Raw genomic sequence first — 15,989 nt, 5'->3', positions numbered from 1 at the left:
TATTTTTGAGTTCAATCAAGAAAGTTAGATATCAGATTTCAATCTAAATGAGGACCACCCTAGTAACTTTTTTCATCAAAAGGAGCGCCATTTGATTACAAACAACTTTTGTGTAGACACCAACTATCAAAAACTAAAATTTAATAGTGAAAATATTTTTGTCACTCTAATTTCCCGTTTCGGACCACTGTGCAGTGCATTGCCAAATAGAAACCGTCAGAGGAAATTTCAACAAATTGGCTCAGTGATACTAGAATTCAGGACTAACGCAATTCCATCTCTGTGTTAAAAATACAAGTGACATCTCCATAATGAAATATTACTTAATCGATCTAACCTGCTACTGTAAATATCTCATTCAGAATAACAAGACTTATTGCCCAGGAAGCTACAGTACGATCTAATTGCTTGACACCGACCGTGGCAATACGAATGTCCATACCTCTTCCCGTCCACCTCAAGCTGTGCTCGTGCGTGTGTGGGTGTGTGTGTGTGTGTGCTAATGAGCCGTCATGCCGTCATAGCACGCACCGGTGCGGTGTGGCCGGTAGCATAAATAGTTTCAACCGAAACCAACTCGGATATGAAAGAAGCGAATATCGTTCGCTGGGGCAAAACTCTGACTAACGACACCGCCACTTGTTGTTTGCATGTTGATATTAATTAATTAACCACCCAAGTAGATATGGGGCAATGTCGTATGCAGATTACTTCCTGCATGGTTTCGTTTTAATCACATGTGAATGCTAGTGGCGGCTACTACAATGTAAATGTTTGAGGCAGATTTCAGCATTGGTACATATTTTAGTTGAGTTCAACAACATTACTTTCTTTTGAAGCTTCAGTACGCTAATAAACATTAAATAGAGAGATTTTAAAACTAGCTTTATTGACTCCAAAACAGTTCTGTACCTTAAGTAATTCAATTAGCTTAATTTCTAAATAAATGCAAAAATTACACCCGAAATCCACTTTGAACCAAAGTGGACCTCTCACCCGCGTTCTCTGTGATGGGACACCCGAACAAGAAGTCGAAAGCAAATAATCAACATTTATATATGTAAACAGCACCTTTCCGTAAACGATAGCACCGCTGCGATGCATACCGTACCATACAACCATATCGTAATTTTCCGTTTAATTGCATGCCGCGCGCTCTCGCTAATTTGCTCTTACTGCTGCTCATTTTCCCTTCATGTTCTTTTTCTTCCCCGTGGACCCCACATATTAAATGGGCTTTGATGATGGAAAAAGGGGCCATTCAGAGATTAAAAACATGTTTACACGCACTTCGAACTGAATGAAATGTTCATTTGGTGAAAATGTTTTCACTAAAAGGAGAGTTTGTTTGGATGTAAATGGGTTTGGTGTGTTCTTTTGTACACTGAAAAAAAAACTCCTGCAAAAAACATTCAAAAGATATCATTTTGATAACAAGCCAATCGAAGTTATGTTTATCCACTGAAAGTTATGAGCATCATTGTAAAGCACCGATAACATTCAAATGAATACAATTACTTGCGCTTGTAACTGTTCGGAAAAAAACAGTTTTACAACAACAACACCAATCTCATTAAAGTTAGATGAGAAATCGAAGCAGTTTGGAGTTTTTACCTAATAAAGTTTCAGTAATAATATAATTAAACTTGATCTTTAACCCCCTTTGAGAAAATAGAATAAGGATAGAAACAGTGCGACTGTTACCGTCGCTTACCTAATATACCGGGGTGAACAAAGCTTTAATTTTTGTCATGAGTATGAGTATCAAATAGAAAACTTATGAAGCGGGTTTGCGTTACATTTTCAGTCATAATTTTTAAAGCTCATAGCTCAGTGAACTGTAGAAGAATTTATATAATTTAGCTACCAATAAACCCGAAATTTTTCAACTCAAAAACTTGTATTGCAACAGCATTGAAGTGTTTCAATAGTACACTATTGGAAAACCTGTCTAATTTGACCCATGTCAGCACCAGTTAATCAGGACGCGTTCAGAGGAAGAGAACAAAATATCTGCTGCTATAAAATATGAACATTCAATTTTTCCCATTTTTTCCTGTGCAACGTTTGTCGAACCAAGACATACGGGAGGGCAACACCGTAGACCTCACGCTTTTGGAATGGAGCGAGCAGCAGAATAGTGCCGAAGAACTGTCGCAGTAGGGCACACAACAAAAACAACCCCAAAGGGCTGCTAATCCTGTTGGAATGAAGCGAGCAGTAGAATCGTGTAAAGGAACTTCATTAGGAGAACACTTTTCAACAGCGATTTGCGTTGCCAGTGTGCAGCAGTAGAAATCGTCGGATCTTCATGGGAGCACTGTGTTTGAAAACACCGCTGCTCAGTTAAGTGGACCGGAATTTGAGTTGTAATTCATTGTGAGTTCCAAATGCTTCTACTGATTCCACCAAAAATCGATTGCTTCATCTTATTTGGAGTCCAATTGGAAATTACAATGAATTCCGAGCCAAATTTAGAACGAGTTTACACGCCAAGAGCCATCGCCGTTCTGCCTAAATGCAGATCCCATCGCTAGTGGCAATTCAAGGCATTTCACAGTCCCACAGATCATCATGAAGAATTATTTGCATTTTCTCCATCTCTTACAAAAAGCATCTGATTCTTCAACAAGGTAGTTGAAATAAGTTTGCGCCGTCACAAGCACATTCAATTTCGACGGGTAATGCTCTCTGGCAATGCGAAAATCAAAGTATTTATGTGGAACACATCTTTATACTAGCATGAGTGTCGTTTCGAATCAACGATAAAATCTTTGAACCTGTCTTTATGAGGAACCGAAACACACTGACGCAATGTCTTCATTAACGTATTAGACGAAAATCGATTACCCTGCATTCCTCGAATTTTAATGTATGAGGTGATGATGGAACATCCTACAAGTGATCAACTTAATCGCATTAGGTAACTGCCTTGCCTTAGTAATTACAGGGTGTGAACAAAAAAAGACCGATTGCGAGTGCAATAAAAATGCAGTCGTTGAAACATTGTTAAACAACTCTAGTTCAAATGTTTATTATATTAGTTAGCGCATGCGTTACCGTAAAGAACTATTTCTAATATTTCCTATACTTTCTTTGTATGTTATCATATTTGATATTGAACTTCTTGTTATTATATAACTTTGATCAAAAAGTTCCCAGAATCATTCAGAAAATTAAAAACACAAGATTATTCATCAAAATCGATGTTGTTCCCCATCGACTACAACACACTTATGCGAGTGCTTGATTAAATCCTCGAAACATTTTTTTGTATTCAGTTTTCGGTATGACCGCCAGAGTCAATTTTAATAATCTAATCTCGGGTGCTGAAACGCGTTCCATAGACTGGTTTTCGCAAAATCGCAGATGTACTCAATATACCGTAACTTTTACAAATGTATCAAGGTATCAAGCTGAAAATTTGATGGAATATTAATGACAGATGTGACAACACGGTGGTTTTTTTCGCCGTGGCATCCACAATACATAGTACTTTAAACCTAATACATTACATTAATCTAAACACTGTTTTTATCAAGCGATTTGCTATTATAAATTACATTAAATAAAATACATTAATTTTGTATATGATCTTATAACTATTTCAAGTTTGTTTGTATCAGTTCATCAGTTGTCGTATGTTCGAGCCCCGACCTGGAAGGATTCGTAGTGTCAGTAGAATCGTAGCACCAGCCATGCACTGGTTCTGTACACTCTGAATCGGCTGCGAAGTCTGTTGAAACAGAAGGTCAAATTTCACTACAGGAATGTAATACTAAGGCTTTGCTTTGTATCAGTTCATCATTTTTATTTTATATAAGATAGCTGGCTATTGGTTGAGCTCATAGAAAAGAAAACAGTCCAACATAAAATAGAATTTAAATTGGAACTCCAATGAACTTAATGAAATAATAAAGAAGTGTCATGAAAGGAAGGTCACGACAAACAAGAATGTCGCGAACTGGGACATTGGATAGTCTACCTTGGGTACGCAAGGAATTTATTAGTTGAGATCTGACATCACGATACTCCACGCATGTCCAAACGACATGATCAATATCCCGATAACCTTCGCCACAAGCACAATAATAAGTCTCGGAGAGCTCAATTCGAAGGAGATGTGCGTCTAACGTGTAGTGATTGGACATGAGTCTGAACATCACACGAATGAAATCCCTACAACAGATGCAGATTCTTAAAGCCTAAATGAAGCCGAAACATTATTGTTAAACATACCAAACCCACACACTAAGAAAAATTTACATCATTGAAGATGCGCATAAATGGAGCGTCGCGATTCACTTACATTCACAATTCAAAGCATGTAAAGATGAGTCATATCAGTAACTTCACAGTTAATGTAGCTGAAGCTTACATCGATACAGATGCAAAGTTTATTTTTACATGTTAGGAGAAGTAATATTGTGTCATCGCCGAAGAAATTACGGCATGCTTGAATTTACGTCAAGCGTAAATTTCATTTTTTCTAAGAGTGCAGTAGCCTCTTCAATTCGTGATCCGTCCGTGTAGAATATTTTGTCGGAGTCAATGTGCTTGAACTTACTTGTAAATATTTTTGGGATTTCCATCTATCGCAGGTGCTCCGGGATTCCACGCACTTCGCGCTGCATGGATGTATCGAAAAATAAAGTTAAGTCAGGGACATTTAGGAGGCTGTCACGGATAGGAATATATCTTGAAGGGTTGATTTCCTGTGACATATGGTTAAAATATACTGTCATAAATATTGTTTGAAATTGAAGCTCGACTAATTTTTCAAAGTTATTAATAACCAGGGGATTCAGTACCTCACATTTTATTAGCAGTCGCGATAAAAGCTCCCAAAAACGATCTTTCAATGGAAGAACTCCTGCCAGAACTTCAAGACTCATTGTATGTGTCGAATGCATGCAGCCTAAAGCAATTCGCAAACAACGATACTGAATTCGCTCCAGTTTGATAATATGAGAGTTTGCAGCGGAACGAAAGCAAACGCATCCATATTCCATCACTGAAAGTATCGTTGTCTGATACAATTTTATTAAATCTTCTGGATGAGCACCCCACCAAGATCCTGTTATTGTTCGAAGAAAATTTACTCTTTGTTGGCATTTTGTTATCAGATACACCCAAACCTCCGTTTACGAACACTTTTTATACGTTACCTCTTTTTACGTAACTCTTTTTACGAACCAAATCAAAAATAAAGTAATCTTTTTTTACGAACCAAATCCCAAATAACGTAAACTTTTTTTTACGAACCTACTTCGTAGAAAGAGGTTTTGGCATACATCAACTACTACAATATGGGTATTTTTGGAACGGGTTTAAAGAGTAAATTCCGGAAAATGACGTTTGAGGTATTTTGGAAATCCAAGATGATGACTTCCGGTTGATTGATATTCCTCGAAAATCCTTGCAATATGGGTATTTTCGGAACGGAATTGATGAGTAGATGTCGGAAAATGATGTTTGAGGAGGTTCTGAAATCCAAGATGGCGACTTCCAGTTGATTGATATTCCTCGAAAATCCTTACAATATGGGTATTTTCGGAACGGGGTTAATGAGTAGATGTCGGAAAACTATATTTGAGGTGGTTCTTAAATCCAAGATGGCGACTTCCGGTTGATTGATATTCCGTGACAACCCTTGCAATATGGGTATTTTCGGAACGTAATTGATGAGTAGATGTCGGAAAATGATGTTTGAGGTGGTTCTGAAATCCAAGATGGCGACTTCCGGTTGATTGATATTCCTCGAAAACCCTTACAATATGGGTATTTTCGGAACGGGGTTAATGAGTAGATGTCGGAAAACGATATTTGAGGTGGTTCTTAAATCCAAGATGGCGACTTCCGGTTGATTGATATTCCTCAAAACCCCTTACAATATGGGTATTTTCGGAACGGGGTTGATGAGAAGATGTTGGAAAACGATGTTTGAGGTGGTTCTAAAATACAAGATGGCGACCTCCGGTTTATCGATATTCCTTGGAAACCTTAACAATATGGGTATTTTTGGAAAGTATTTAATAAACAGATGCCGCAAAACTATGTTTGGTGTTGTCTCGAATTCTAATATAACATCCTTCGGTTTATCGATATGCCTAATAAACGCTTAAAACAAAGAAATTTCCGAAACATATTGGATACCAATAAGCGATGTTTGAGCTCGTTTCAAAATTCAATGAGGTGACTTCCGGTTTTCTCGTTACAAAATTCAATGAGGTGACTCTTTCCGAAAGTACCCATATTGTAAGGGTTTTCAAGGAATATGGAAAAACCGGAAGTCGCCATCTTGGATTTAAGAACCACCTCAAACATCGTTTTCTGACATCTACTCATCAATCCCGTTCCGAAAATATCCATATTGTTAAAGGTTTAGGCAATCTCAATAAACCGGAAACCGCCATATTGGATTTTGAAACGAGCTCAAACATCATTTTCTTGCACTTACTCTTCACATACATTCCGAAAATAACCATATGAAGCGCGGTTTTCACATTAATTACACAAAACTTTTTTTACGAAGTAAATTCCAAATAACGTCAACTTTTTTCACGAACCAAATCCCAATAACGTAAACTTTTTTTACGAACTACCTCTTTTTACAAACCCCCGTTTAGTTCGTAACTGGAGGTTTCGGTCTACCTAATGTGTCCTCCCCACGTGCATTTGGAATCAAACCACACCCAAAGGTATTTGAAAGTCAAAACCTGTTGGATCATTCTTCCCATCATATGAAGCAGAACGGACAATTTATCTAAGATATCTTGCAATGGTTTTGCAGATCAATAGCTTCGGGTCCAGTAACTGAAACCACGCCATCATCTGCCAATTGTCTTAGTGTACATGGGATTACTAGACAGCTGTCAATGTCATTCACGTAAAAATTATAGAGGAGCGGACTGAGGCATGAACCTTGCGGGAGACCCATGTAGCTAATTCTGAATGTTGCCAAATCGCCATGTGAAAAATGCATACGTTTCTCTGACAGAAGGTTGTGCAAATAATTATTTATAACCGCTGGGAGTCCATGTTGGTGGAGCTTGTCTGAAAGAACATCAATGGAAACTGAATCAAATGCTCCTTTAATGTCTAAAACTACAGATGCCATTTGTTGTTTTTGAGTGAAGGCAATTTGGATGTCAGACGAAAGTAATGCAAGGCAATCATTCGTTCCTTTATTTCTACGGAAACCAAACTGAGTATCTGACCGTTCGTCTCGACCCAAGTGTCGAAGTGTCGAAGAATAATTTTTTCGAACAATTTTCTGATGCAGGGCAACATTGCACTGGGTCTACATGAGTTGTGATTGAAAGCTGGTTTCCCCGGTTTTTGAATGGCGATAACTTGAACAATTCCAACAAACGTCTTTTTGCGAGGTCGGGCAGATTCTTTACCAAGTTGAATATAATTCTGTCAAACCCAGGAGCGTTATTGTTACAAGACATGAGTGCTATGGAAAATTCCATCATTGAAAAGGGGCTGTCAATGGTACCATTGTTTGGAGAAGACTCCCTAATAATGCTATGCGTAGGAACAGAATCTGGATAAACTTTCCTCGCAAAATCAAATATCCATCGGTTCGAGTATTCCTCACTCTCATTTCCTACGATACAATTCCTCATTCGTCTGGCCGTATTCCTAAGAGTGCTCATTGAGGTTTCTCTTGACAAACCTTCGACAAAATGTCTCCAATAGCTACATTTATTGGCCCGAAGTATGCTCTTGTACTTGGTTTCTAAAGTCAAGAATTATTCCTCCTCCTCGTTTTCAAAACGTGTTGAAAGCATTTTGTTTCGCCTGTTTAGCATCTGAGCACTCTTTGTCCCACCAAGGGTTTGGAGGCCTTCTGTTAGATGGACCAAGAAATCGTTTGGTTTGTGCTTGTTCTACGGCCTCCAGAATCGAACAAACGAGGAAGTCATATTCTTCAAGCGGGGGGAGCTCTTCCATTGAATTCTAAGTACTTGAGATACTACTTTGGTATTTAATCCACTCAACATTTTTAGTGAAATCATATGGAATATTAGCAATGCCTTTGTTACTGCTAATTGAGGTGATGATTGGTAAATGATCGTTTTTTGATCAAGCTAGTATGTGTTTTATATTGTCCACTTTTGACCTGTTAATATCGTACTTTATAAGGACACCATTCGAGTTTCAGTGAGCCATTGTATTCACGTCAATCCGGTTATGTCTCTGAAATTACCCACCCGCCTTTCACAGTTTGGTTTGTATGTCATCTGCCAAACATATTCAACATACAGTTAGCCATTGATTGAGCATGATTTTTTTGTTTTTAATTATAGAAGAAAAGTGCTGCAGAATCGCATCGAATGCTGGTTGAAAAAAAATGTGAAAACGCCTATTGCAACCTATATTGGATAAGGATGATACTTCTAGTCAAAAGTGGGAAATGTAGTACATTAAATTTTTTCTGACCATTTAAAAGCTATGGAAAAAGCCCAAAATGGCGGAAGATTGGTGCCACATGAATTAAATGGAAAACAAATGAAAAACCGAGAAAACACTGGTGAAATTTTGCTTAAAAGACATGAAAGAAAATCAGTTTTGCATCGATCGACTGATGATGAAAAATAGATTTATATTATCCTAAGCGGCAAAAAACCAAAGGTCATCCGGACCAACCATCAACATCGACTGCAAAAGCAGACCGATTCAGCATGAAGGCAATACTCTGCGTTTAGTGGAATCAAAAAGATTTTGTGTATCATAAGCTTCTAAAACCTGGTGAAACTATTAATACCAATCGCTGCAGACAGCAAATGCTCAATGGTTCAACATGAATTAATCCAAAAAAACTATAATGAACCAGAAGACACGACAAACCAGCTTTGTTACACGACAATGCACCTACACACAAATATAGACAGGTTCAAGATACAATCAAAGCACTTGGCTGGCAGCTGTTACCCCACTCCCCGTATTCACAAGATTTGGCCTCTTCCGACTACCATTGACTGTTCCAAACTGGCGTGTTATCCATAAATTTCCAGAAAGGTCAAGATGTGTGAAATTCAATTGCATCCTACAGGACTATAAGACCTTTTATTTGAGCCTAAGTTTGTGAAAATTGGTCGAGCCATTTCATTATCATGATTGTGTACAAATTGAATAATAGAAAACATCAAGGATGGTAGACAATAAACGCTACCTCATTATCAGATTCGATTGAATGACTTTTTCATTTCGTTGCGCTTTATTTTTTTTTTCAAATACAAAATTTTGATCCCCCGATACAGATTCACATATTTTTCTCCTGAAAAATATAGATTTAAATGTGGGAAGCACGCTGCAGACGGAGCAAATACAATGGTGTATTCTTCTTTCGTACAAACACGTACCGGTGCATACCGGTTTTGCATCGTCATTTTGTATGACGGTTTGGATGTTTTAACATATAATTTCGGAGCCAGAAATCGGGTCTGGATGAAATTGCACAGTATATTTTAAGACAATGAGAGCTTTAATTTGAATCAAGATTTGTAAAAATTGTTAATCCGTTGCGGAGATATCGAAGTGAGTACCATTTGTGGGGACTAGTACTCCCAAAATAGGTTTATATATCCAATACCTAAAAAGATCTACCAACTAGATGAATTTCTAAGATTTCGAAAGTTTTTTACAAATTTTGCACCTTGTTCCGCCAGCACATGTGAAAAAATACTCATGTCGGATTCGGATAGATACTTCGGGGACTTTTTAAAGAATTTCAAGACCTTTTTCTTGCATCTTAGTTTGTGAAAATTGGTTGAGTAATTTCCGAGAAAATTGAGTGAGCATTTTCTCATAGATTTGCACATAATACCTTTTAATTCCGGAACCGGAAATCGGATATAGAATTATTAATAGGCTATGGGGGAGGTGTCCTGTAATACTATGTAATACCGGAACTACATGTCAGATCGAGATAAAATTCAATAGCAATTCAATCTATGGGACCATAAGACCTTTCATTCGAATTTTAGTTTGTGAAAATAGTTTCAGCCATCACTGAGAAAATCGAGTGGCATTATTTTTCACATACGCACAGACACATACACACATAAATTTTGTGATATCGACGAACTGAGTCAAATGGTACAAATCGAGAAGTGACATAACCGACAAGCTGTTCTTTTACTCTCCACACAGTTTTCTCGGCGATGACTTCGTTGATTTCAACAATCTTCGTGTGAAATCTGCTTTTGCTATTGATCGAAATCTACTATTGCTATTGACACGTAGAACAAATGGCTGACTTAACAGATTGTTTCAAAAACCGTTGGAATGCACGAAACAATAGTAATCCCTTGACAGTTACATATACCAGCTTTCTTTCTCCTATCAAAATTAGGTAAAAATGAATTTTCCACGAATTTGTTCAGAACAGTTATGTCATGCACTTTGACCAGATTTACATTGATGTCTTTAAGAAATTTTGGGAAATAATCGAAATATTCCCAATCATGATCATTTTCAGCAAATGTTTTATTAATTTGTTTAAATCGGCAAGAATGGAGGATTTTCCAATGTCAACATTACATCTATCAAACCGATTGAAACACTCAAAACGTGTCGATTCTACCCCTCTTATCTCCACGAACAAATGATTGGCCTCGGTTGCTTTTCTATTCTTATTAAAGCGTAGAAACTGCACTTGAGATCATCCTGTTCCTATTGTATATAACATGTTCCTTGAACAAACAAGTTCATTATGCCGAACCGGAATATTTCTAATCACGCTACAATCCGCCCGTTTATCAGTACATCATCAATCTAGCGCGGCGGGATATTGTCAAAGACATGGCTCCAATCAGTCCAACCGAAAAGAAACCGCGAAAGTATTTCAGGGCCAATTTTCTCCAATTTGGCCAGCCTGCTGAGCAAGTGAAGCCAATAGCTAACCCCCACCGGACAAGCAGAGAAAAATACCATAGATTATGGAATTCTCCTTCCATTGTCATCGGTCTTCCAATAGCGATGTCCCCTTCATCTATCTTGGAGGACGAATGACAAAATCACGAAGCTTTATTGCCATAATGACACTCAGCTCCGGCGAAAATCTAGCAAGATGTGTGGTACCGAAGTGATTATCGCTATATATTAGTGGTAATATATTGGGGCCATCCTATTCACGCACCAACGAACGGGATACCTAATTACTGGTACTGAATGTCATTTGTGTTGATGGTAGTTTGCTGACTGGTTGCTTCTGCTCAGCCTTTGAAATCGATGACGATTATTCTACTTCATATCTTTAGCTATCTAAACGGGGTACAAAATAAAGTACTAAAATAAGTGTTATTTCGGTTTGCACGATTCCTTTCATGCAGCCCACCTGGGTTCGATTCCCAACTCCGAACATAGAGTCAGAAAGTTTGTCTGGTCCAAAAAGACGAATAACCTTGAGGTTTCCACCTCTATAATCGAAACAAAAAAAAGTTATGTTTTTTTGTGTGTTATCTACATACTAATATTACTATTAGTTAAAAAATATTTTTTGAAATTTTTATGCAGTAAAATTAAATTCTGCTTAGCACTAGCACCTTGAGAGATTTGTGCATTATGAGTACTATCAAACAAAACCAAAGTAATGTTGTCTTGCATTATGATAACAAACCATTTCATATCAATATGCTGTCGATGAACACATCAAATGAATTTAATTGGAAAATGTCATCGCACCCACCATACTCTCCATACCTCGATACATCCGATTATCACTTTTTTGCATCAATGGGACACTGACTGACTGACAATGTAGCGCTTTGTCAATTTCGGTTACCTGCTTTGTATACAGAACAAATCGTGTTTCGAGGTCATCATTCCATCGAACAGCCCCAACTCAACGCAATGTTTGTATTAGAACCTGTGGTTAAGTTAGGTTAGGTGTCCTGTGTGAATCAATATTAAAATTAATAATATGTTCATAATTGATTACGTCGAATCGCACCGCCTCCGCCACCGATATTTTCAGGAAATGACGTCGTCAGTCGATTCGCCGCCGCCGCCGCTGGTCAAAAAGACGCTTTAGCCGCCGATGTTGATAATTTTGATCGGCGCACAGGTCTAGTTTGTATTGAATTGATGGAGACTTTTGATCTCTTGCGAATGGCAAGTAATCGATGTAGATTTAGTTCATAGAGCAATTTCAGAAATTAACTACAGAAAAAAAGTCACAATCAGGTTTGAATTATAACTTTGCATACATCTACAGTACGCCAAACCAGCCGATTCTCATGCAGGGCAGTCGAGAGAAAATTCGTGTGCTACTTATTTCTAGGCCTTATTTTCTTACCTAGCGTATCCAAACGCTTAGTTTTAATAACGAACTAATAATTTCTCCTGGAAATAGTTTGATATTACTTGAATAAAAAACCTGTTCTAATCCACCTAGTGATACAATGCTGCCTTTTCCAGAACCACAATTTAGAGAAATCTATCTAATTTCCATTTCCGTGTTGTTTGAATACTACTTCTGGTTTTTCCGGAAATGAAAATCAAGGACCGGAATTACCGAAATCATTGCTTACACGAAGGTTTGAAATTCTTAATCATTTATCACACTGTATCTCCGGAACCGGTAGTTCAATCCTAATGAAATTGAATAGAAACCGATGTAAATATATGACCTTCCAATTGAATTTAATTTTGTGATCACCGCTATGATGCTATAGTCATCGAGATCTGAAAAATCGAAAAGATTTATATTCCAAAGTATTTGACCACTACTTTCAGTGCTTCCGAAACCGGTACAGTCAAAGTAAATTTGTTTAGACATCAACAAACAAGACTTACCATTTTGATCAGTTTGGAACTGATTTACTTAATTTCGTGTCTTTCCAGCGTCTCTGTTATTCCAGAACCGGAAGCCGGATCTAGAAAAAAAAATCAAACTAGTAGATGAAACCAAAGACCATTCAATTGAATAGGAATCTATGAAAATCGGTCATTCTGTCTTAGTAAAATCGATATGAATTCCGTTAAGGAGTTTTTGACAACCATTTCCGGGACTCCAAAAAGCGTATCTTGGGAACCGGTATAGCCGTAGTGAACCGAAGTTTGATTATCTGTAGTCTATGAGGCTATAAGACCTTATATTTGAATCTTTGTTTGTAAAAATCATTTCTACCGTTTCTAAGAATGTTGAATGCACATAATTTTCATATTTTAAACATATCACCACGATATTGCAAAACCGGAAGTCGGATCCGATTAAAATTATACAGCAGGGTGTTGAAGAAGAATTTTAATTCGAATCTTTAATTGTAAAAATCTGCTCTGCCATCTTTGAGAAAATAAAGCTTATTTTTTATCACAAATACGCGGAACTTTTGAGAGCGCGTGAGATTCTCGCTCTTTTAAGTGTTGATAATTAAACCACATCTAATCCACCTAGTGCAGTAATGATGCCTCTCTCGTATTGCTCATACTGTCATGAAAATTACAGTAGAACTCTTAAAAAACTGTTCATGGAGTAGAAACATGAAAGCTTGTTCAGGCTGAATGTAGCATAACCAACTAATCGAAACAATCTGTAGTTCCGGAGCCGAAAGTTGGATCTGGATAAAATGCAATATTCGCCTTAGGCCTAAGCTTTTGAAGATCGTTGAATTCACCCCGGAGAAAAGCGAGGGAGATCCTTTCAGTAGTTCTTGACCACTATTTTCCGTACTTCCGGAGGCCACCATAGTCAAAATCGATTCGCATGGCCAGCTACAAATAAAGACTGTGCCAGAAAGTATGGACGCACTTTGATTTCGCTGTAAATAATTCACAAGTGTTAAATATAAAAATTTTATTCGATATACTGATAATATTAGACTACAACAACAGAATATTATTCTCAACATTTGCTACTTAGCCATTGTAGACTAGCTGGCGCACCTTCTTGCGTGCGTTCCTCATTAAATTCCGTACAGACTTCTTGGTGACAAGTTTTGACACTTTTTTCCAATCTTTTTTGAACTGTTGAAAGGTTTCGGCTGCCGAGACATGTTTCCTAAGACGTGCCTTCGTTAATATCCAAAAATCCTCAATTGGTCGAAGTTGTGGGCAATTTGGTGGATTCATGTCTTTTGAGACGAAAGTGACATTTTTGGTAATATACCATTCTACCGTTGATTTCGAGTAGTGGCAAGAAGCAAGATCTACCCAGAAACAACAGGATCCTTGTGGCTTCGAATCATGAGTAGAAGTCGTTTCTGTAAACATTTCTTGATGTATATTTCGATGTTCATTGGAGCAGTGGTGATGAAGGATTTCGAAATCTTACCGCAGCTACAAATGCAGTTCAAATTTCCAGCAAGAATCGTATTGTACAGCTTTCGAACCCTCGGCCTGATCGATGCTTCTTGTTTCGGACTACGTTTTGATTGTTTCTGCTTCTTATAGGTTCGAAGATTCAAACGTTCTTTAGCACAAAGAACATTTGACTTCGAAGTGGCCACTTTTTTGGCCACATCCCGAACTGAAACCTCCTTCTTTTGCTCGAACGCCTTCAGTATACGTTTATCCAACTGAGGGTTAGCAGGACCTTTTTTTCGACCCGTTTACAGTTTATCCTCAAAGGTATTATCTTCACCGAGCTTCCTGATTGCATTTCGCACGGCTTTTTCTCTTACTCCTTCCATTTTTGCTATCTTTCTCAGTGACAGTCTGCGTTCTGTGCCCCATTTGTACACAATTTTTCGACGTTGTTCTGCTGAAAGTCCACGCATTTCGAAACAAACTAATGAAAACGAATAAACAACTGCACAAGTGGTTAGAGAAGAGTGTAAACAACAGGACGCAACCATAAAAATTGACAGATTCTAAATCATTGCGAAATGGCAGCGGTTTTTGGTTGCGTCCATACTTTCTGGGACAGACTTTATATCCTACAAATTAGAATTTTGAAACTTTATATCCTACAAATTAGAACTTTTTTTCTAAATTTGTAAAATCGGTCAAGCCATTTTTGAGAAAAGTGAGTGAGTTCCTTTTTGGAGTAGGTATGTGACCACTATTTCTGGTGCTACCGGAATCGAAAACCGGGAACCGCTGTAACAGGTTTCAGTTTGTTTGGCCGTCTACTGACAATTACGGCCTAGTTTTGGTTTAGCAATAGTTTTGAATCCTATTTTGAAAATTTTTCACGATTTCTGCTTCGCCGTTTTAATTGACGGTAAAAAATTTTGAACACGTGGCATTTTGTAATTTCGGAACCAAAGATCGGATTCTGAAGAAATTTAGGAAGTATGTATGAGATCAAATAAATATTTCATTCGATCTTAAGTTTGTGGAAATAAGTCAAGTCATCGCTGAGAAAAGTGAGTGTTTTCCATTTCCGAGTTTGTTGCCATTATTTCCAATGCTTGCGGAGCCGAAGACCGGTATAGTCAAAATTGATTCTTTTAGCCATCAACTAGTATGACCAATCGATTGGAATTGATTCGAACTCAGTTTTGATATTTTTTCCGGATTTTGCATCGTCGCTCTATATAACTGTATATATGAGATTCCGAAATTTGCTATGGTATCTCAAGACCTTTCATTTGAGAATCAATTCAGCCATCTTCTAGAAAAGTTACGCGTATTTTTTTTGCTCATTTTACTCCATAACTCCGGAACCGGAAGTTGAATACGTTTTAAATACAGAAATTTTGTACAGGACCAGAAGACCTTTAATTTGAATATAAGCTTGTGAAAATCGGTGTAGTTATCCATGAGAAAATGAGAAAAGTTAGTGCACAAAAACGTTACATACACTCATACGCGCATGCAGACACATACACACACAGACATTTTGGTTTAGAAGGCGGACAGTTCAAGCCAAATCAGTTTATTTTATTCGAATTTTTGATTAGTTGGGTAGCCTTTCTCCAAGAGAAAGGCAAAAGTAAGTATTTCCAGACGAAAATAAACGAAAAATGTTTTTTTCTATTCTCTATTCTATTGAACATATCTCTCAAAGTTAAAGGGTTTACAATCCGCAC

The 15,989-nt window shown here is 37.6% G+C and overlaps 1 protein-coding gene across 21 annotated transcripts in view; it reads right to left on the bottom strand.

Annotated features, from left to right (window-relative positions):
• LOC131438867 (somatostatin receptor type 2-like) overlaps window positions 1-15,989 on the bottom strand; it is a 209,766-nt gene that overhangs the window by 90,994 nt on the left and 102,783 nt on the right. For 15 of the 21 annotated variants that reach the window (XM_058609225.1, XM_058609218.1, XM_058609220.1 and 12 more), the window contains one exon: window positions 12,811-12,890. The exons of the other annotated variants lie outside the window; for them this stretch is intronic. The gene's annotated coding sequence lies outside the window, so the exon portion shown is untranslated. The remainder of the gene's footprint in view (window positions 1-12,810; window positions 12,891-15,989) is intronic. 21 annotated transcript variants of the gene reach the window in all.

The sequence above is a fragment of the Malaya genurostris genome, chromosome 3 (genome assembly GCF_030247185.1).
Source record: "Malaya genurostris strain Urasoe2022 chromosome 3, Malgen_1.1, whole genome shotgun sequence".
Lineage (NCBI taxonomy): Eukaryota > Metazoa > Arthropoda > Insecta > Diptera > Culicidae > Malaya > Malaya genurostris.
This window is presented reverse-complemented; position numbering and strand designations above follow the sequence as displayed.